The following is a 23,025-nucleotide window of genomic DNA, read 5'->3' as shown; positions in this document are numbered from 1 at the left end:
ATTCAAAAACATTGTGATAATGGAAGACACAGTAAGAAATGTAGGACAAAAGATGGAGATAAGAAGTCTCAGGGAAGCTGTCACACAACCATTAATAAAAAGATGGGCCAATAGAAGTAACAGATGTCCATTATTCGTAAGATCAATTTAGGCACATATTAAAAATACCAATTTCTAGCCCACATGCCTATAGAGTTTGCTTCAATAGATATGGTCTGGGGACTGATAATCTGTAATTAAAAAATGCCACCTGATGCACAGCCAAGTTTAGGAACCGTGGACTATATACTGGGGATAAGAAGAGAGTATAAAGCAAACTTTGTTCTCAACAAATTCACAGTCCAGTGGGTTTGCTAGCATGACTATGAATGCTTGAATTAGAATGATGAGAAGCTGATGGTTATTGAAATACTTCAAGTAATAAAAATAAAGCCAAAACTAAAGTATTAATAGTGGGAAGAAAGAGTAGAGCAGACATTTGAACGACTAAAGGGTAGATTGGACACACAGGGTTGTTTCTTCTGAGAACTCTCTCCCTAGCTTGTAAATGACTGTCTTCTCCCTATGTCTTCACATGGTCTTCCTCTCTGAGTGTCTGTGTCAATCTCTCCTAAGGACACTGGTCGCACTAGATTAGGGCTCACCCAACGACCTCATTTAACCTTGATAACCTCTTAAAGACTATCTGCAAATACACTCATATTCTAAGGTACTGGGCTTTGGGCTTCAACACACAAATTTCGGGGTCACGTGTTTCAGCCCATAACACCTCACTAGAAAATAAATTAAAATGGACCAGCCAGTCCTTAACATAGCATAAAGTGATCAATAATTGTTACCTTCTCCCCTTAAATTTCAGTCCCGTCCTTTCCACTTAGGCCATGTAAAATCTCAAGGAGAAAGTAACTGGAAAATATTACATCCAGGAAGGGTTTCTTGATGGAATCCCTCTAACTATCAGAAGTTTAATTGTCAAAATACTAGTGGTCCTCAACCTTGTCATAAGGAATAATCTTAGGTAATCTTTCTTACTTTGACCTGCCTCAGGAATAAATCCGAGGAAAGAGGTACATTCTGGTGAAGGCAGTGCTTCAAATGAACTCACCCAGGAATTCTTCCTAATTCCCTTCCATTGTGGTGGAAAAGGTATTAAAGGTATTATTCCTCTGTTGCCTTCTAGGACTATCAGCATGCAGAGAAACCATCTCAGAATTTAATTTTCTTTTTATAACTGTAGTTATCAGGACCGTTTTGGTTGCAAGTTACAGAAACAACTCAAGTAAGATTTAGCAAAGGCAATTTATTGGTTCATGGATCCCTAGAAAGTTTAATAACTGGAATTAAGGCTCAGAATCAGCATTCCTTCGGTTCCATCAACCAATATATTCTCCCTTTGCCAAAGAGTCTGTTCCATAATTCCAGGTTCAAAATTATGAGGACAGACTATGATTGGCTCAGCTTTGGCCAAGTACCCAACATAAGACCAATCAAGGGTTCAAGGTCAAGTAACAACACAATTCCTTTCTAAAACTTTTCAAAACATAAATTTTAAAGATATTTGAAAGTCCTTGAGAGTTTGAGTGGAAATATCATGCTGCACAAATAAAGGATATTCTAATAATTTATAATATACTTATTATTTTGAGTTTTTAGCTAAATGGAATCTGTCTACAAAAATATTAAAGTTTGAAAAAAATTGTATATTTTGGCCATCAATCTATGTTTTAGTATTTTTAGTCTAATACTATATTTACAATCTTACTTGTTTGTTTAAATTAAACAGAAAAGTACCTATTCTTATTTCTACTTTTTGTGTTCACTGAGGTTCTTATAGCTTGGTAGATAAATGTCATAATCAAATTCCATTTCAGTGTAATTAGGTTTACTTGACTATACTATTAATTTCCAACGTTATGGAAGAAAAGGGCTTACATGTTATTTCTGAGGAAATTAAATACTAAAAAGAGAATATTTTTGAATATAATTTTATGTGCAACAAGGAGTGAGAATAAAAAAGAAGGGGACAAAAAAAGAATTAAAATGATAATTCCAATATTTGAAGTCTGTGAATCTGATTCTGCTTTTTATCTTTCTTCACCTGATTCTTGTTCATTTTTCCCTTTTTTTACAATGTGTTTGTGATTTCTGATTGTAGGCTTATATTCATGGAATTTTATCTGTTAAAATTCTTGGAGGATGGAATAAAGACGGGCTCTCCAGAGTGCATTTTCTTTTGATTCTGCCAGACACAAAAGGTACAACTAGGGACCAGTTTAAACCAAGGTTTTTTTTTTTTTTTTTTTTTTTTTTTTGCTGAGGAAAAGTCATCCTAACATCTGTGCCTGTCTTTCTCTATTTTGTATGTGGGTCGCTGCCACACCATGGCTGATGAGTGGTGTAGGTCCGAGTCTGGGAACAAAATCCACAAACCTGGGCCACTGAAGTGGAGCTTGCTGAATTTAACCACTGTGCCATGGGACTGGCCCCTAAACTAAATTCTTAAGTTGGAGTCTTTAGACCACTGAGGTTGTGTGAATTATTGCTGAAAACACAGTAAGGTTGGTTTATGATTATAAATTTTCAAGGGAGAATGTTTTTTCTCTTTAGTTATGCATTTAAGACTTGCAATTTTCCTTGCAGTCCTTCATGGGATGGATTTATTTGTAGATCAGGTTAATGATGGGGATATTTCCATTTTCATCCTAACACTAAGCCCTGGGCTTTGTCACTTTTCCCCTGTGCCAGCAAGGACATGAAAATTGAAATTCGTGTTCACCCCATTCAGTAAATGTCCTTAAGGTAAGAGATATTTCAGTTCTCAGCAAACCTTTGTGAGAAAAATCATAATGTTCTCTAAATTAATGTAGGAAAAAATATTGATAAGATTCAACGTCCATCAAAGATAAAAAATCAAAGCAAACTAAAAATAAAAGGAAAATTTCTCAACTTGATAAAGGATATCTGTGAAAAACCTACAACTTAATGATGAAATGTTCAAAGCATTTTCTTTTAAAAATCGGGAGAAAATAAGATTGTCTGTTATCATAATTTGCATATAATACTGGAATAGAGGTCTAGTTGGTGGAGTACACAAGAAACAAATGAAAGTAAGGACCTGGAAAGGAAGAAACAAAACTGACATCATTCACAGAAGATATGATTGTTTACACAGGAAATCCAAGAGAGAATACAGATAAATTATGAGAACTAATAAGAAAGTTTAGAAAGCTTGCTGAATAAAATAAAAATACAAAAATTATTTGTATTTCCACATACCAGAAGCAAACATTAGAAACTCTTACTTTACAAAAGAAATCATTAAAAAGATATAATTTAAAAATATTTTATAAAAAAGTATTTAGAGATAAATCTAACAAATTTATGGGAGAAATAAAACATTATAGAAAATCTAAACAAATGGAAAAATAAACCATATTCTTGGATTGGAACACTGAAAGTTATAATACAAGTATCAGTTCCCTTCAGATTGACTTGTAGACTCCAACAAATTTCAATCAAGTTTTGCGTGTGTGTAGGAGGGGGCAGTGACAAGCTTTTTCCAAGGCTTATGTGGAAGAGAAAAGGGCCCCGGGAGACAAAATACTGTTGAAGAAGAAAAAATAGAGGAACTTTTAAAGTTACTATAAAACTATAATAATTTTAGCAGTGTAAGATTGGTGAAGGGATAGACAAATTGACCAAGAGAATAAAACAGAGAGCCAAAAATTAGATCATAAATATATGGAAACTTGATTCGTGAAAAGGGTAGCTTTAAAGATCAGTGGGGAAAGTGTCAACTATTCCATACATGGTGCTAAGACTACAGTTTCTAGTTTTTAAAATTTATTTTTACCTTACACTGTATACAGAAATTTCAAGTGGATTAAAGACTTAATATAAAAACCAGAATGTTAAAACACTTAGAAGATAAAGGGTAAGATTTCTTAAGCAGGAAATTTAAGATATAAGCAAAACTGGAAAGTTTGCTAAGCTTAACTGCATTAAGATTAAGGGCTGTGTTCTTAAAAGGGCACATAAAACAAGTGAAAAGATAACCCACCAACTAGAAAAAGACATTTATGACACAGATAAAGAACAATGGATTAGTATATATATTGCCTACAATTCAATTTTTAAAAATTGGTTAAAAAGAATTGGTACCTCATAGAATAGAAAACACTAGTTGTCAGTAAAATGAGAAAAGACGCACAATCTCATTAGTAATCAAGGAATTGAAAATTGAAACTATGAGTTTTTATTTCACATTCACAAAATTGATAAATTTTAAAGTATCTGACAATATTAAGTGCTAATAAGAATGCAGAACTATTGGGACATTTATCTTTACACTCCTCGTAGAAGTGTAAAATTAATACTTTATACAACAGTTAGGAATTATCTAATGACTTTGAAATTTTCCATACCCTGTGACTCAGCAATTTCATTTTCAAACATATATGATAAAGCAGAGTTTCTGAACTTTGCACTATTTGCATTGTAGGTCTGGTAATTCTCTGTTGTGGGGGCTGTCCTGTGCTTCATAGGATGTTTAGAGCATCTCTGGCCTCTACCTACTAGAAACAAGTAGCATCCCCCAAGTTATGACAACCAAAAATATTTCCACACACTGACAAATATTCCCTGGGGCTAAAAATCAGTCCAGGTTAAAAACTCTTGCCCGAGAGAAATTTTTTTACGTGTCTACTTATACATGTTCAAGAATGTTTATAGCAGCACTATGTGTAATAGTGAAAAACAGAAACAAGAAACTGGAAGCAACCCAAATATCCGTCAACCTTAATGACAAGTAAATTAATGTCATACAACAGAATACTATACAACAGTGTAATCTAATGAATTATAGTTATGTGCTGCAAATGATTGAAACTCAAGAACTTCATGTTTAATGGAAAAATCACAAATGCATGCATTTTTATTTACATATTATTGGAAACATGTAAACGTAAAATAATATATTTAGTGATGCAAATACATGAGGTAAAATTACCTCATGGAAAAGCAAGGGATGCAGAAAATTCAGGATAATGTTTAGCTCTGGTTGAAGAAAGGGATAAGGAATTGTAGAAGGGTACACAGAGAGCTTGAAAGATCACAGCTGACTCAGGGATTCATGAATTGTTATTTCTTATTGTGTATTAGAACTTTTATTTTTTAGCTACTAAATATTAAAAAGCATTTTTAAAAAGAAGTACTATTTTAACCTTGTAAGCTGTGTAAAACAACTCAATAACACAATAAATGTCTTTTTATTTATTTAATAATTTTGATTTGAATATTTGAACTGATATAAAGTGGTAATAAATCATTTCAGAAGCCAACTTAGGATATTGCTTAGAAAGTTTGGAGGGTAAAACTAAAATGGATTAACCACTCATCAAGAAAGATTGTCTTCAAAACCAATGGCTAACTGGTAACATATTCAATTAACTGCTTTCAAAGCTGAACTTTTTTTAAATTTTTACTTTTAATTAATTAATTAATGTATTTATTTTCTTGTGTGTGAGTGAGGAAGATTGGCTCTGGGCTAACGTCTATTGCCAATCTTCCTCTTTTTGCTTGAGGAAGATTGTCGCTGAGAGCTTTTTTTTTTTAAAAAACAGGATAGTCTAGTGTCAGTAATCAGTGCAGAGTGAAGTCCCTTTTGTAAAAAGCCCATCAATTGTTTTTTGCTAATTAGGATGAATATTATTCTTGTGAAATGAACCAAAAAGTTGTATGAAACCGGAAGTCCCATAAGAGCTCTATAATCTACAGGAATAATTGCATGCAATTTTAATTGAAGGAAAAGGAGAGGACTGTTTTTATCTTTGCTTTTTTCAAAATCTTAAATGTAATCAAGCTGTTGGCCAATTAACAATGCTTTAATATTACTATCATTTGACCTAAAATTTGACATTTGATGCATTGGAAACTGTTGTGGAATTTTAAAAGATAAATAGCAAAGTGACTATTGACTATAATTAATTCCAATATAGAACTTTTGTCATTAATGAAATAAAGTAACAAGTTTTTATTAGTGTTCTCAGAAATAAAGTGCATTTAATTGCTGTTGATTGAAGATTCGAACGCTGTGACTATTCACAGGAATATGCAGCCACTCTTTGTTCATTAAGTACAGCAGGAATTGGGAATATGAGGGAAAATTATTTTGTTCAAGTGCAGATTAATTACATTGAGAAATTTGCTTTATTTATCTCTAATCTCTAATCCAAGTTTTAGAAAAACCTAGTAATGCTGAAGATTTATTCTGTTTTAAAGTTCAGTTTTAATAGATACACGTGAACAAAATATATATTTACTTTTCAATTCAGTTCACACCATAATTCAGAACTGTGGCTGCTTACTTAAATTTGCACTCTTACAAATTAGAAAGAAATAGTTGGAATGAGCAGATGTTTTATTTATCTAATAATTTGTTACACTGACCCTGATGTTAGTTAGGGACAAGAGGTTACTTTTGTTTATTTTCTTTCTAAAATATCATTATATGTTAGTTGTACTAAAAATGTTACAGAGTGACTTTGAAAGAAGAAACTTATGAATTAAAAATTTTGATTCCCCAATATATCAGATTAGCATCTTCACAGAATAAACTTATTAGAAATATACATTTCCATACACAAATAGAATTTGTCTCCCTAGTCTTTATGAAAGGCTAATGCTAGGTTTTCTCTGACACACCATTTAGAGTATTATCTCCTTTAAAGCGAAGTGAGAAAATTTAGGTTATATTTTAAAGTACATTTTAAAAATAGTAAAATGGAAAGATTATCAATATACACAATATATAATCTCTCATTTACTTGATATAATTTGGGTGAGACTTTCGATATAAATGAATTTTGCAAATGAATGAAATTTACCCTCTTAAGTATTAAAACCTTTTTCATTCTAACAGTTCCAAATCTCACAATATTATCTTGTGTTCTGTAGAGTCAGTTAAGGATATATCATTTTATTGCAAAATTCTAGGGCTTGAAAGGAATTTAGATTTTATCAAAAATCTTCCAGTATAACCCCCTATTTAACAGATCAGGAATTTTAAACCCAAGCATTTGATGTATCTTACTTCACATCATACAGCTTGTCTTTGCTACCTCAATTCTTACTGCTGGTGAACAGGTGGGAACAGCATAACTTTTCAACGCATTCCCCGCTCTCCCTCTCAGCTTTTATAGCATCCCTCCTGGTTTGTGAGCCAGACAATCGGAGAACCAATTTTGTTACAATTTTATGTAAACTGGGAGAAAGAGGTATAGAAATGAGGATTTGGAAAGCATTAATGTGAACAGTATTAGATGCTTGCAAGAGCACCTTTTTTTCCCCTAGACTTCTTCCAAAATTGTTGACCTATTTTCAGATACAGTATTTTAGTTTTAAAATGTTTATTTTTTCACACATATGTGTGCATTCTAGGAGTCCTTTTGTATTTCAGTAAAATTAATAAAAGTAATAGCTTTATCCTTACTCTAAATCCTTCATTGTTTTATTTTTTTTACCCAATTAATCTTCTGGGATTAGGGAGAAGGATTTTTTTTTAATCATATAAGATCATTTTGATTTTGCAATTGGCACAACCAAGTATTTCTTCAACTTTATATATACATATTTCAATAATAATCAATATACTGTTTTGAACAGCCTATTATTCAATTCATGCTTTTCTGATTATAATAATAATACATATTGATTATAGGAAATGCAGAAAAAGAAGAAGGAATGAAGGCTATTAAACTACTCGTGTTTCCACTGCTTTGTGCAACTTTTATGAGGCCCTTTTCTAAGCCTACAATAGGATCCGCATTCTCACTCCCCTCAATCCACAAGCACACGTTTACACAGCATATAGTGTATGTATTTTGTGCCCTGTTGTTTCACTTAACATAGCACTTTTTGATGACTGGTTTATTTCAATGTGACTTTTTTCTACAGTGAGAAATTCCTTCTTCTTATAGGGAATACCCAAGAACCACTGGAGAAAAAAAAAACTTCATAGGGGACAGTAATAACTTGCTGAGCAATATCATTCTACATTGACCTCTTCTATTCAGTAAGATTAATTTTTATTGTTATTTGAATTGTAGAGAGATTATGATTAAGACTAAAATTAAATATTACCTTTTAAGTCATAAAAACATAAAGACAGTAAAACTATATATTTAAACAGAAGTGTACAGTAGCTAGCTTGCCTAGGAGAAGTTATGATATATGCTCTTAGAAAACAAACATTTTTAAGTTCACAGATGCTGAAAAGCCCTGGTCAAACATAAATTACAATGTTTTTATGTAACAGTAAAAATTCCAAAGGACTCTTACTCACCCGCTCTCAGTATGTATCACAGATATGTTTTTTCTTTCTGCTCATAGAATATAAAACACGTTTATTTCTATATCGGTGTATTTTTTTAAAATAAATTACCCCGGAAAACAAAATGTTGAATACATTATGCTCAATACAATCCAACAGAGAAAGCAAAAACCTTTTATTCCCTCTGAAGAGCCTGGAGCGTATTTGGTGAGTATTTTGGAATTCTTATAGAATTTGAATGCAGCATCCATTTATTTCAAGGGTATAAGCTGCCTTATAATTATCAGATCACTCAATGTATTTAGCAAATGTTATTCCATTTTTATTATAACAATTCACTTTTCTTGTTTGTGTTCAGTACTATCAAATATAGAAAGAGCTCTTTACTTACCATTCTGGGAAAGATGAAATTTATCATTGTGCCATAAATACCCTGGAAAGCAAAGAAAAGAAATATTATTATTTATTATACCTCCATCCACAGGGATCCTAACTGCCAAATGTAATGCATCAGCAGCAAAACAAAAATGAGGTAAATCTATTGCAGAAAACACAAATCAGTGTTCTAAGAATTCTTGAACGTGTATTACATGCCTTTGGACAGACTTACCCGAGCATTAAGCAAGTGTTGTGATAAGTACTTTCAAAGTCAGGAATAAAACACTTTATTTTCCCCAAATAAATATTATAGGATTAAGAGAATATTGTCAATAGATTTTTTTTTCCTCCTCCCGTTTAGCTGAGTTGAAGTTTTCTTCTATACAGGTGAGACAGCTATACCTGAATGTCTTTAAGGGAAGGAAAATTGAGGGGTATTCTACTTTTTTGAAGTCAATATTAGTGACCATTACATCTATTTTTATGTAAATAAACTCCCTGTTTGGAATCTTGAACTGAAAATCTGATATAGAAGTTGAGAAACAAAATTAGGAATCCAACCTCCTACTTTTTTTTACATGAAATAAAAGATATTAAAGAGCTATTCATTTTCTTATTGTTTTCTGTTGATTAAAAACAAGATTTTAATTGCATCACATGATAAGAGTTAGAACAAAATTGTATTTTGAAAAGGTGTTTGTTCTTGAATGTAGTGTTGTTTAAAATTTTTCAATTAAGATTTACTTTCACATTTAATAATTTAATACAAAATAACCTTTCTTAGTGTCAATACTTCTAATATAAAGGAACATGTCAGGATGTAAGAAAATATGCTTTTCTCATATCCCAATAATTAATGTTATTAAGTCTTGGTCATTTTCTGTTCCTTTATTTTTTTTTCAAGTATCATAATCTTAATTCAGAGAAAAACACAGAGTTCATCTCCCTCTGCTAAAACGAGTTGATGGCTAAGAAAATTTTAATATATAACATACGCAGAAAAGGGATTTGCTTGAATTTTTGGATAATTGCATTTCAGACCCTTCAACTTTATTTTTGAATGAAGTAATTTTGAATAAAAACTATAATGTGTTAATGTAACTTGGAATCATTATTTCCAAGAAAGATAATGTTTCTGTAGATGAAAACTAGCTAAAATTTCTAACGACAAATATTGATGTTCACAAAATGTACTGACTTTTTACTGGAGAATAAAGTTAATATTTGAAGGGTATACTACTTAGATTTTCACATAGAGAATATCTTATTTTTTAAACATTTTTACTCCTGAAGAACATTTGAGTAGTAAATATGGAAGTCTAAAATTCTGCAATGATTCAGGAATTCTCCCCATGAATGTAGTTTCTTTTAAGGAAACTTTTTTATATTTAATCATAAATATTAATAATTTATCTAAATTTTTTATTTATTGATTTTTTTTTTTTGAGGAAGATTAGCCCTGAGCTAACATCTGTCACCAATCCTGCTCTTTTTGCTGAGGAAGACTGGCCCTGAGCTAACGTCCATGCCCATCTTCTTCTATTTTATGTGGGACGCCTGCCATAGCCTGGTTTGACAAGGAGTGCATGTCTACACCCAGGATCCTAACTGGCAAACCCCAGGCCGCTGAAGTGGAACATGTGAACTTAACCACTGCACCACCAGGCCAGCCCCTATTTCTTGATTTTTAAATGAAAGATTTTAATGGAAAAAAGCTTTAAACTTAAAAGTACTTTATTGTATGTGGTGCTTATTCTTAAAGAATTATTAATACAACTTTTGATACTATAACTCGTATTTATAGTTTCTAAACTGCTAAAAAAAAAAAAGTATTTTTAAGCACCAGCTCCTGAAGAGGGCAGCACGTTCTAGATATTATTGAATTCCAAGCTCATATATGACAGCTTTGGCTTTAGTATACTTTTTTAAAGAACTACAGGAAAAAAAATTAGATATTTTTATAGACATGTGCTCCCATGATACAATAAACCAGCAGAAATTCTAGGCAGCTACAGACCAAGGTCAAAACTGTATTTGATTATTAAAAGAGAACATTCAAATTAGACACCTAAAGCAATGTATTTAGAAAGGGAACAACAAAATACTAGTAAGGAGACTTTCCATGAGGAATGTGTTTTATCTTAATACTGTGGATAACTTTTCCTATTGGCAGTGCATTGACTGTCAAAACTACTAAAGGGTTAGATTTAATTATCTCACTTCTTGTACATTTCATCTCAATTGCTATGGCAACATTCAGTTGCCTCAGCAGCAATGCACACTTTAATCAGATATTTCCTCCTCATTTCTCTATGAGCCAAAACTGTGTAGTCAAATTTACAACCAAGTCCTGATGAATCTGATAATGCTTCCTACAATTTAATAGGCAACTTGCCTCCGCCTACACATATAAATATTTTCAGAGAGGCTTGTAACTATTGGACAAGTATAAGACTTGATAAGAATATACATGTGGACTTTCCTACTTTATTGATTTTTTTTTTTTTGCTATTTCTGTCACTATTCCTTTATTAGAAGTTTTTCACCAATTTGAAACTCACTCTAGCAAGTTACTATCATAGGTCACATGACCTCAATAGGAGAGCCAATGAGTAAAGGAAACAAACTCCAACATTTAAATGTCAACCCTTCTCAACAAGCCTATTGAATTATTTATTTTTTATCTGAATATACTTTGAATTGGCACAGCAAAGAGCCTTTCTCTATATCTTGAAAGCAGGTAAGAGAAGGAGGGAAAATAATTGAAAACAAAGCAAAAGCTGATATAGGAGGAAAACTGCAGAGTATTAGACTTAAATGGAGGGCCAAGCATGAAGAAAATTTGGTCAAGCTTCAGGAATACAGCAATTTTAATGAGAAGTAAAAGCATGATGCATTAAATTGTTGATGTCACTTGGGCGAATATCAACAGTCTACATTGTTGGATAAATCACCACTTGAGCATTTTGCAAAAGACTCCAGAAACTTTTGTGGCCATATAAGGAATATTCAAACTGTCTCCAAGTCTGATTTAAAGTGTTAGCTTATTATATTTTCATAAATGTTTGGAATTTTGCAAATAGTAACTATATTTTAATTTGATACTGTGTAATAAATTTTTTTAAAAATTGTAATTAAGAAGCAAAGTGATCTAAGGTCTTCCTAACAATTTTAGTGGCTGCTAAAATTTGTGTTTAGACAGCAAACATTTTATCCTGAAGTTGTGATAGTTCTCTGGTGAGAAATTTTACACCAATAGCTGACAGTAATATTTCAGCATGATTTTTCAGTCTCCACTTCGTAGCGTCTAGTAAAATTTTCATTATTGGAGGTAACCAAAAGATGTTTTCTTTAACTGGGTCTAACAGTCTGACATGTTAATAGCAATTTCTAGATTGCATCTTATGTATTACAGTATTACATATTACTAAATATGGCATTCAATCAAAACTTAATCAAACATTAAAAAAGATTATTTAAAATACAGTCATATATTTTTAACTTTAATTGAGCTGATTACTAGCTGACTATGTTCAAAATGTGGTTATTAAAAAGCTAACTTCTCATTAATGATGACGTTTGGAAGCCATATATCCTTAGGAGTAGCTGAAGGAATAAGAGAAGTTTAATTAAAAACAGAAACCTATACAAGAGGGGAAAGATGGAACCCAACTTTGGATATTTGAAGGACTTGTTATGCAAAGGAGACTATGAGTGTCTTAGAAAACTAGGACAAAAGGTAGAAGTTCCAGAAAAGTGGATTCCAGCTTTATAGAAAGAAAAACTTAAAACAATTAGAATTGCTTAAACAATAGCACAAGCTATGAAGCAGCAAGTTCCTTGTCTAGACATATTCCATGAACTGTTTGCGTATGAACTCTTTTTTGCTGTTGCTTGAATTCTTAGACAACATTGTAGAAAATGTGGTGGAACCACTCCACAAATTTAGATCTGGGAGTTCAGATGAGTCATTTCTCAATGAATTTTTCAAGTACTCCCAGAGCTTTATGTTGGTATGGAAACCTTGCAATGATCTGCAAACGGCATATTCAGCAGCCAGTTTACAAATCCTACTCTGGAGAAACGGTCTAAATGAGAAAAACAAACAGTTCTTAGTGAAGAGTTATCCAAAGCCTCCAAGGAGACATGTAAATTGGTCCTAATTGGCATTCTTTCAAGAACCTCGTAGATGCCAGGGAGTGACTGGGGGTGAAGAATGGGTTCCCCTTTCAGTCTTGACTTGGCTCTTCTACCTAAAGCTGGGGTGGTGCCAAACAAGGCGTATGTCACTGACTATGTTAGACTTGTTCTCTGGATGAAAGGAAGATTTTGGCATGATCCTCAAACTCTATATTCACTTAAGAAATAATAATTGCTCAATTAAAGATCCAGAGCTTTTCTTCTGTACCTAGAGAAATTAAAAGTTGAAAAGAAAATTGCACATCGTGTGGGAATGCTCATCTTCAGCAAGATTGCTGAAGAAGATAAAGGAAAGTTGTAACCAATTTGAAGATTATAAAAATAAGGAAATTACTGATCTTGAGTCAAAGTAATGTGTACCTTTTGTGTAACACCAGGTCCTGTAAAGTTCTAGTTTATGTTAGCTGGAAATAGTCTTTTTACTTAGCTTGGTTTTGAAGTTTCCTTGTGTGATCCCGCTCTCAAATCACATTGAAGGAAGCAAGGGGCTCACAAAAGGTCTTGCATGGTATCTAACCTTAATGTTCTCTAGTGCTGTTGTTTGGAGCATAAGATCTTTTGAAGAGTGGCTGTCTTCCAGAAGCATCTGTTTCTATCTAAAGAGCTGATAAGTGGTTTTCAACAACAAGAAAAGCTAACTTTTATTTTTACTTTCAAAGAATATGGGATGTTACATACTTCAGTAAGTATTTTATCTCCCCTACCCCTCCAGGCCTCTTCAAATTAGACCTTTACATTAACTTATGTTGTTTAAAATTCCACCTGCAGAGGTTTTGCTGGCAAATGGTCTTGAGACTTGTTTTCAAAATGCTCACCCACAAAAGCTTTTACTAGCCACTTCCATTTGGTTGGCTGTGCTCCAACATAGTCTCTGGTGAACACAAACATTAGCTATAGAGAAACAGAAACTTCCATGGCACCCTGGAGGAACTTTTTGATCCAGAAGACACTACTAGTAAACCAAAGTGTCATTGCAAATTCATGAACGTTTCCTTATGTCATGAATAACAGTGGGAGGAAAGGGCTGCATTTGTGCAATGATTGTTCCATGTGTGTAAACCTAGTCCCCAACTTGAGATCAAACACTGTCTGCAATCAACAAGTATTTATTTAGTGCCTACCATGTCTAAACTTAAGGAGTCAGAAAAGGATAAATGTGAGCTATTTTAAAAGTCTGATATTTGTTAAATGAATGAAAAAGACATTACTGGCCTATAAAAAAACTTACAATCATCTATAGGATTATAAACTTAACATGAAACAAAGCACAGTATCTCTGTCTTGTCTCTGTTAATTAAAATGTTTAATCTATTTCATGCCACAAAAGGTTTCGATTTCAACAACATTACTTCCTTCATTTAAGTAGTTTTAACAAAACAGAAGCACAAATCGCATAGCTTTATCCAATATGGTGCTGCACCCCTGCATCTACCCACTTGCACTTGCCTGTGGAGATGAAGGTATCTCTACTGAACCATTATTGTCTGGTTGTGAGCTTAATGAGGGCAGGGAAAGTGCATTTTTGTTTGCATTTTGGCTAGTGCAACAGTGCCTGGTAAACAATGATAAGCATTCAGAAAATGAGTGTTCAACGAATAGTGAATGAATAATATAAATAAGAGGAATGAAATGGTATTGACCTAAATTCAAGAAATATTCAGAAAGGTTAGTGTGACTTGAAATTGTCTTAGTTTGAGGGAGGATGTGGGATTTTTCACTGGGCCTTCAAAAGTGCATGGGATTTAGATAGTAGGTGGGAAGGAAATAAAGTATTTCTAGTGGAGTTAAGAACACGAGCAAAGGGATTGCTTTGAATGAAAAGATATTAATGAAAGGATTTAATTCTTCTTGATGGAACCATGGGTTCTTATGGGTTAGTGATTTTGTTTAGTTTAGATTCATGGATATTGTAAAGGAATGTTTCCCAAACTTTAATTTGCATACCTGGGGATCTTGTTAAACTGTAGGCTCTTGTAGGTTTGGATTGAGGTGTGAGATGATCTGTTTCTAAAAAGTTCCCAGGTGTTGTTTGTGCTGATGCTAAACTCTGAATTGCAAGACTGTAGAGGATCCTTAAAGCTAGACAGGGTCATAAGGGCTTGAAAATGCAGGCATTTGAGAACTACTCTATGTTCTCTGGCAGTTGTGGCATGATGAAAACTGCATTTAGGAAAATTAGTGCATCAACCTCATGAAAATTATGCTAAAGAAGAGAGAATGTGGATATAGAAAAACCAGCTGAGAGGCTATCTTACGCTTTATCTGCATATTTCACAGGTTTGGTGCTCAATGACCTATTGATTGATTAGTTTGTATGGACATGGTCAATTCAAAAGCACTTTCTCGGTGGAATAATTGTGGGCCCACTGGCTTTTTGAAAACAGGTCAAGTTTAGGTAAAACACATGGGGAATCCATGAATGCTCTTCCCCTCTTCTCCATCTGGAAAAACTGTATTCATTCTTAAAAAGACTTCAAATGTCAACTCTTCTGTTCTTATACTATAAAATTGTAATTATGCCCTCACATGTATCTCTCAAACTCTGATCTTATTATATCATAATGATAATAATAATAATTAGCGATAGTAGTACAACTGGTGTTTTTGAGTGCTTATTAGTAGTGCCAGGCAAATTGCTAAGTTTCATAATTAAATCTTTATAACCATGCTGTGAGGAATACTGTTATTATCGTCCCCATTTTTACAGATAAAAAAAAGAGCGCTTGCATGTCCTAATGTGGTGTTGGGTCCATACCAATAAATATACTTATTCAGAAAATGCTCAACCAAAATGTGTTCCAAGAATCACAGATTTCTACTTTTGCTTGATAGCTTTGTCTTTGTTCCTCGAGCTCCAATAATTATAAGAGTGGCTGAGAATTAGTCAGTGTAGACTATGTCCCAGGTAGCACTTTAAGCAATCTTCTTGTGTTGTCTCATTTAATGCTCATAATAATCCTATGATTTGGGTGTTATTTTAGTCTCATTTTACATATGAAGAAAACGAGGCACAAAGAGATTAAATAATTTGTCTATGTTTCCTTAGCTGTAGAGCGGGCGAACTGTATTTTAAACCCTCTCCATTGGGTTGCTGACCTTAGCCTAAGTTGTCCTAAGTGATGTGGAATTCTGAGTGTTTTCTTAAATGAACGTCATAAATTTCTTCAAATCATAGTATTTGTGAAAAGTTAATTTTCTCACAAATTAAGAAAAAGTCTATGAAGTCCAAGAAGGCTGATTATTATTTCTTGGCTTCTATCAGGATGCCACAATGCCTCATTAGGAGGAACTTGCCACAGCAGACACTTAGACATGAGGCAAAACCTTTCCAATGAAAGGCCAGGAAATCTCAGATAACCTGAGGCCCCCATACTCCTCAACTCTCCAGCCACACTCCAAACTCCTCATACCACAACTTAATTCCACAAAAGAATGGAGTATTCCCCAAGACAGGAAAGACATATTGGAAAGATAGTTTGCTTTAAACTTTTTTTACCTTTAGAGAAAGATAGTCAACCTCTGTGATCCCTTGCTAGTAATAGGAGTAATAATGACAACCTTCCAGCTATCTTAAGTACCGGATATGATCAAAATTATTACTTGATTGACCAACTAAACTAGCAATCAAATACAAGTAGAATATATCTCTTTATTCCACTACAAAAGCTTTATTCTAATCTAAAATTTTAATATTTAAATTCTAAATTGACAAATTTGATATTGCAATGTCATAATTTCTGAAATTATACACTTTCATATTTTGTTTTAAAGAGAATTATCCAGTTTTCCCAAGTACACCACCATACTTTTGAGCAAATCCATCATTGATAGCACATTCAACCCCCACTCCATAAATTTCTTGCTGCTCTAATTTTGGCTGTGTCTGTTGCAACCCCAGACAACGAGGACATTGAATAGACGCAGCGATATCTATGCGCCATCCTAGGCTTCTCCTCATGCGTGGCCTGCATGGCCTGTTCTTGTTGGAATTCACTTCAAGTTTATGCAGGGAGGGAACATTGTAATATATTACTTGGCATGCTATTTGAAAATAATTGTATTACAGCAATGTAAGTAAATATATAAATGTTACCTGTCTACACATTATTTCTACTAAGTTTTCTGCCCATAGGGAAATACCATAGTTTTCTGTTTAGATAATATTCATTGATATTTTAATACCTATTATAGATATTTGGCTGCTTCCTATAAAGCATATAAAGGGTCTCTAATATAAAACAAAAGAGAAAACCATCATTACAACCATCCGTATCATACGTTTGAGAGGTCTTGATTGTATTCACTAGAACTCCCACAAAGTATGAGTGGTCTTTTTCATTATTATTCCACTTTATTTTTAAAAGAGGTGGGGGAAGACCCCTCTGCATTCTATACGTCAGATTCTATTATAAAACTTATCAAAATAAAAGACTTTTCTATAAGATAACCTGAAAGCTATTTCAGGATTGTGACAAAATTTTGTGGAAGGTGTTGAATTTGAAATTTCTTAATTATTTTCTCATTTTGAAACAATTTCAAATCACAAAAAATGTTGCAACTACAGTACAAATAACATTTTCCCGAAATTACTTGAGAGCCATTTTCCAACATGATGATCCATTAATCCTGAATACTTTACCATATTTTTCCTACAAACAACAACATTTTTTAAATAACGGAAATACAGCCAATCAGAAAATTGATACATTATTACCATGTCATCATCAGACCCCATTCAAATGTTGCTATTTGTTTTCATATTGTCCTTTATAGCAAAAGGATCCAGTGCAGAATCAAATATTGCATTTACTTATTGTGCCTCTGTAGTCTCTTTCAATCTGGAAGATGTCAGTTTTCCAATGATTTTCATGGATTTGACATTTTTTAAATTTACAAGTTAGCTGTTTTCTAAGATGCTCCTTATTTTAGATTTGTCTTCTGCTTTCTCGTTATTAAATTCAGGTTATCTATCTTTGGCAGGGAAATCATAAAAATGATGCTGTGTTCCTCTTATAGCATCCTATCAGTTGGCACATTACTTGTGTTGTTAATATTGATCTCATGATTAAGGTGATCACTGTAAAATTGTTCTTTTTTCCCTTTTATATATGTATATTGTGAGGAAGTGCATTAACTTTTAACCTATTTATCTATATCAGTATGTACTTGTGGATATCCATTTTATCCAGTGTGTTATAATCTGCTGTTTCTATTGTTCACTTTGATCTTCAAGTAGTCTCGGATATGGCCAGTGTGAGCCCCTTTAATCTGACTTCTTCTTTCTTTGACATGTCCTTGGCATTGTTTGAGTGCTTTCATGCTTTTGGCACAATAAGATATTCTAGGCTAATTTTGTGTTTTTCATGCCCCAGCTTTGGAATCAGCTGTTTCTCCAAGGAGTCCTACTTTCTTTTAGTTGAGAATGATATTTAAAAACCAAGATTTGGGAGGTAGTTATGCTCGTTGTTTTGGGGGTGTCATTATTATTAGGATCTGGGACCATGGAAATATATGGATGAAAAAATTCATCTATCTATCTTTATGTATATATACACATATTAACACATCTATATTTATCCATTTCTATACCTATGTCTATATCTGTATCTATGAAACACCAAGAGTTCATATTAATACCTCCATTTCCAAACCAACACGACAGGATCTAGTGTAGTTTCTCTCTTTTCTTATTTGTAACTATTTTCTCCAACAATGAAAACCCTATCTCCCATTATGCTTACTATGTTTACTTATTTGATCAATCTCCTTGTCTGTAACCAATGTCCTATTGCTGCTGAACACTCCATCCTCCACACAGATGCCTTCTCACCCTCCTTGAGCTCCAACACTGCTCTTTAGGCTGCTGAGGCTGTTTCCTCCCACACTCCCTATGGATGCCCACCTTACTTGTCCCACCTAATGGGTTTAGGACTAGATGGTTCAGGAAAGAATGAGAAGGGAAAAGAATAGAAGGGAATGGGAAAAGAATAATGAAAAAGAAGAAGAGAATGAGAAGAACTTGAAATACTTTTGAATTGCTTTCTTGCTTGCTGTGTGGTTTCTAATACTATTGTATATCACATATTTAACTGAAAATTTCTCTTTTTACTCAAAACTAAAAGCAAAATAATAAGTCTGTGTTAACTAACTGGACTTCATCTATTTGATAAATATTTTTTGAGTGCCTACTCTGTGCCAGTATAATAAATTTTAGTAAAAACCCAATTAACTGCAGTTCTCAATTAATCAATATATTTTACCTCCTTGCTGTTCAGGGAAACTGGCCAATTATAAAAAATCACATCCAAATTGAAGATTTATTCAAAACAGGGTCAGTCATAAAGTCAGTATGGATTTTACTGTAACTCCCACGACACATATTATACTATAATAAGAAGTGATATTCAGAATTATGACCCTAAAAAAGAATATGAAAATCAATCACAATCGAAATATTGCCATGCTCAATACAGACATTTTACAAATCTTTTCAACAAATATAGTTTTATTCAGTTAACCAAAAATTTTATTTCCCAAACAACCAATTTCTAGTTTATTTTTTCATTCAACAAATATTTATGAAAACTCTGTATATGTCAGCCACTGTTTAAGCAAATAAATATCTATCAAAATTCCTGTTCTCATAGAGCTTACCATCTAGTGAGGGGGGAAAAGACAATAAACAGGCAATATGGGGTATGCCAGGTTATTACAAGTGCTAAGAAGAAAAATAGGTAAAGAAAGGTGAAGGAATAGAGCATGAACGAGTGGAGGTGATGGTAGGTGAGCTGTCTTAGACAGATGGTTAGTTTAGTTTTTTTCTTGTCATCAGTTTTTCATTTATTCAGTGAAAGTCTCTTTCTCAGGATGAGAAATATCGTATTCTCATATTTGTTTGCTGATTTTCTTTAGTATATTTGGGTCAAATTTATAATGAACTCTTAGTTGCATCTAAATCATTTTGTAAAGACTGGCAAGAGGCTGACCCCATGGCCGAGTGGTTGGGTTCTCATGCTCCCCTTCCGTGGCCCAGGGTGTCAGCTGTTTGGATCCTGGGCTTGGAGATGGCACCACTCATCAAGCCATGCTGAGGCGACATCCCACGTGCCACAATGGAAGCACCCACAGCTAAAAATGCACAACTATGTAACAGGGGGCTTTAGGGAGAAAAAGAAAAAAATAAAATCTTTAAAAAAAAAAAAAGACTGGCAAGCTATCAGTCAAGATGGTAAATTGGGGGAGGTAGAAAGGAAAGAAAGGGTTAATTGGGGAAGCATTTTGAGTGGATTTTTGAATTAAAAAAGAAACTTTCTTATATTGCTTGTGTTTTCTATATGTTTCAATATCTTCATAATTTTTAAAAGCTATTTTTATTAAAAAAATATTGTCATAGCAGCTGAATGCTGCTTCAAACACTATGCTGCTAAAGCTCCTATGTCCTCCGACAAGAATGAATGGAAAATGAAGTGATTGAGATAGACAAAATCCGTACATTTTCCTATTGTTCATTAGCCACCTTCCAGATAAACATGTTTTACTAACTCCCACAAATGGTAACTCTATTTTAATGTACAGTCCAAAAGTCTCCTATTATTCTCAAGCAAAAATTGGTATTTTATTCCTTAGCTCAATAGGTATCTGTCTACTCCAATGATACCACTATAAATTTAAAGAATTGATATCATCGGTTAAAAGGAAAGACAAGTAAGAATATGAAAGTGGATAGATTCTAGGATAGATTAGTAAACAGAAGTCAGTAGCATCCAGATGGAAAAGAAAGAACATTGGACAAGGGATTTTGAGTCCTGGCTTGAACTCTTCCTAGTTTTGTTATGTAATTTTGGGGAAATCACTCCCCCTTTTTTATCTCCAGGCTTCTCCAAATGAAGGTGATGTTAGCTTGTCTAAAGTCACCATTTAGAAATAGGATCCTAGAATGAAAACAAACCAAAAAACCAATAAAAAAAATCTACCAATTTATGTGATTCAACACACACTTTCTCACTACCTATACAGATAGAGTATTAAAGGAAAAGTTATTTTTCAGTCAAAGAAGAGAATATGTCGAATACTCAGTTATTAAAATTCCTTTTCACTAAGATTACTGTTCTGTTCCTTTCGATCCTTTCAAAAATTATAGTAATCCTCTCAAATGATTACATTTGAGAAAAAAGAAGGGTGGTAGAAATAGCTACTGTGTTTTTCTTTTGATCTTTATTTTTTTGATAGGGCTCACAAAAGATGACTACATTTTAATCATTTAGATTTTGCAAATGTTCAAAAATACATTTTGTGGAAAAAATCCTGGTACATTCTACATCACTTCTCAAATAATATTTAAAGAACAAGTTTGAATTAGTTCGCTCATTCTCAGACAGAAGAGTAGGTAAAAATCTGTTATACTGTTTAAATTATTGGAAAAAAGAATCCAATAATAAGTTTTATTAACCATAATAACACCTTGACTTTTATCTTTATTTATTTATTTATTCACTTATTATCTTTATTTATGTATTTATTTACATTTATTCACAGTGGAGAATACTTTACACAATATGCATGTAAGTTTTCTAATTCATTCTCAAAGGCATTTTATAAAATGTAGATTAAACAGTTTTAAAACTTTGTTTCTTTTACACACTTTTCCTCCATAATATTTAGCATCCTATACTTTCAAAATGAATTATTCCTTTTTAATATATACCAATTTAGTATAAATATTATATGCATATATTTGCAAAAGCACAACGTCCATTGGCAAGGAGCTTACAATTGGTATTTTAGAAATCAAAATCAAAGGGCTGGCTGGTGGCATAGTGGTTAGGTTCGCACACTCTGCTTCAGCAGCCTGGGGTTCACAGTTTTGGATCACAGGTGTGGACCTAGCACCACTCGTCAAGCCATGCTGTGGTGGCGTCCCACATAAAATAGAGGAAGACTGGCACAGATGTTAGCTCAGCAACAATCTTTCTCAAGCAAAAAGGGGAAGGTTGGCAACAGGTGTTAGCTCAAGGCCAATAGCTCGAGGCCAATCTTTCTCACACACACACACAAAATCAAAGTGAAAAACTTTCCATGAAATAATAATCAGAATATACAAATAACTCTGAACTATCATTTTATTTATCCCTGTGCATTATAATATCATGCTGCATTTTATTTTTTTTAACCAAGCAGTACTTCAATCCATTAAAACATTTTTTCTGACATGTTCACATGCTTTTTATACCCAACTCTGAGTTGACGAACATAGATAAACTCATTCTGTTGGCCTCCAGCCATTGTATAAGGTAAACAACATCTAATAAGTATTTATTAAAACCTCAACTACAAAACTAGCCAGCCAACCCTTAGATGGCAAATTTGGATTGGAAGGAAAGCAGTCAGAGACCTTGTAAACTGGCTGATATAATATACAATCACTGAGCAGCCTAGAAACCACAGGACAAAGGGTTATAATGCAGGGGTATTTGTTGTAAAGCTACATTTTCCCCACTTATAAATCATAAATACCATTTATGTTATTTCACATAAATTTATATTCAAAGGAGGAACCCTATTATGTGTCACAGGGCTATTATGAGGATAAACTGAGATCGTATTCATACGACTAGCCCTGAGTGTGTACTAACAGCTTGGCTCTGTTTTAAGGGTATTCATCCATTTAATCTTCACAAAAATGCCATAAGTATTAGATTGAACCATATGAAAATGTCATTTGTGTAAATGAAAAACAGTTGAATATCAGCAAAATTATGTCTCAACCTAATACTATTGTTTTTCTTGCCTTACAAATGAGGAAACTGAGGCACAGAGAGGTTAAGTAACTTGCCTAAGGAGAATCATTGTTTTTCCCATCTTACAATTGAGGAAATTGATGCTTAAGAAAGAATAAGTGACTTTTCCAAGGATACACAGTTATCTGCTTCTCAGAGAGATGGATCAAAAGAGGTTTTATCTGCTTATGCACTTTGTAAATTTCATATTGCTAAAAAAGTTAAACTATTTTTGTTGTTAATATTATGAAGTCTTCTCTTCCTAGCCTTGCATTGGGTCTTTCATTCTCCAACGACCAAGGATTACCAGGGAATGATGCCTTTAGTTATCAAAACAAAAGG

General features: G+C 33.2%; 1 protein-coding gene across 4 annotated transcripts in view; it reads right to left on the bottom strand.

Moving 5' to 3' along the window:
* The window catches only part of ADGRL2 (adhesion G protein-coupled receptor L2), a 594,466-nt gene that overhangs the window by 208,631 nt on the left and 362,810 nt on the right, over positions 1-23,025 (bottom strand). For all 4 annotated transcript variants that reach the window (XM_070486667.1, XM_070486675.1, XM_070486671.1 and 1 more), the window contains one exon: positions 8,721-8,762. The gene's annotated coding sequence lies outside the window, so the exon portion shown is untranslated. The remainder of the gene's footprint in view (positions 1-8,720; positions 8,763-23,025) is intronic.

This window comes from Equus asinus, chromosome 16, assembly GCF_041296235.1.
Source record: "Equus asinus isolate D_3611 breed Donkey chromosome 16, EquAss-T2T_v2, whole genome shotgun sequence".
NCBI lineage: Eukaryota > Metazoa > Chordata > Mammalia > Perissodactyla > Equidae > Equus > Equus asinus.
This window is presented reverse-complemented; position numbering and strand designations above follow the sequence as displayed.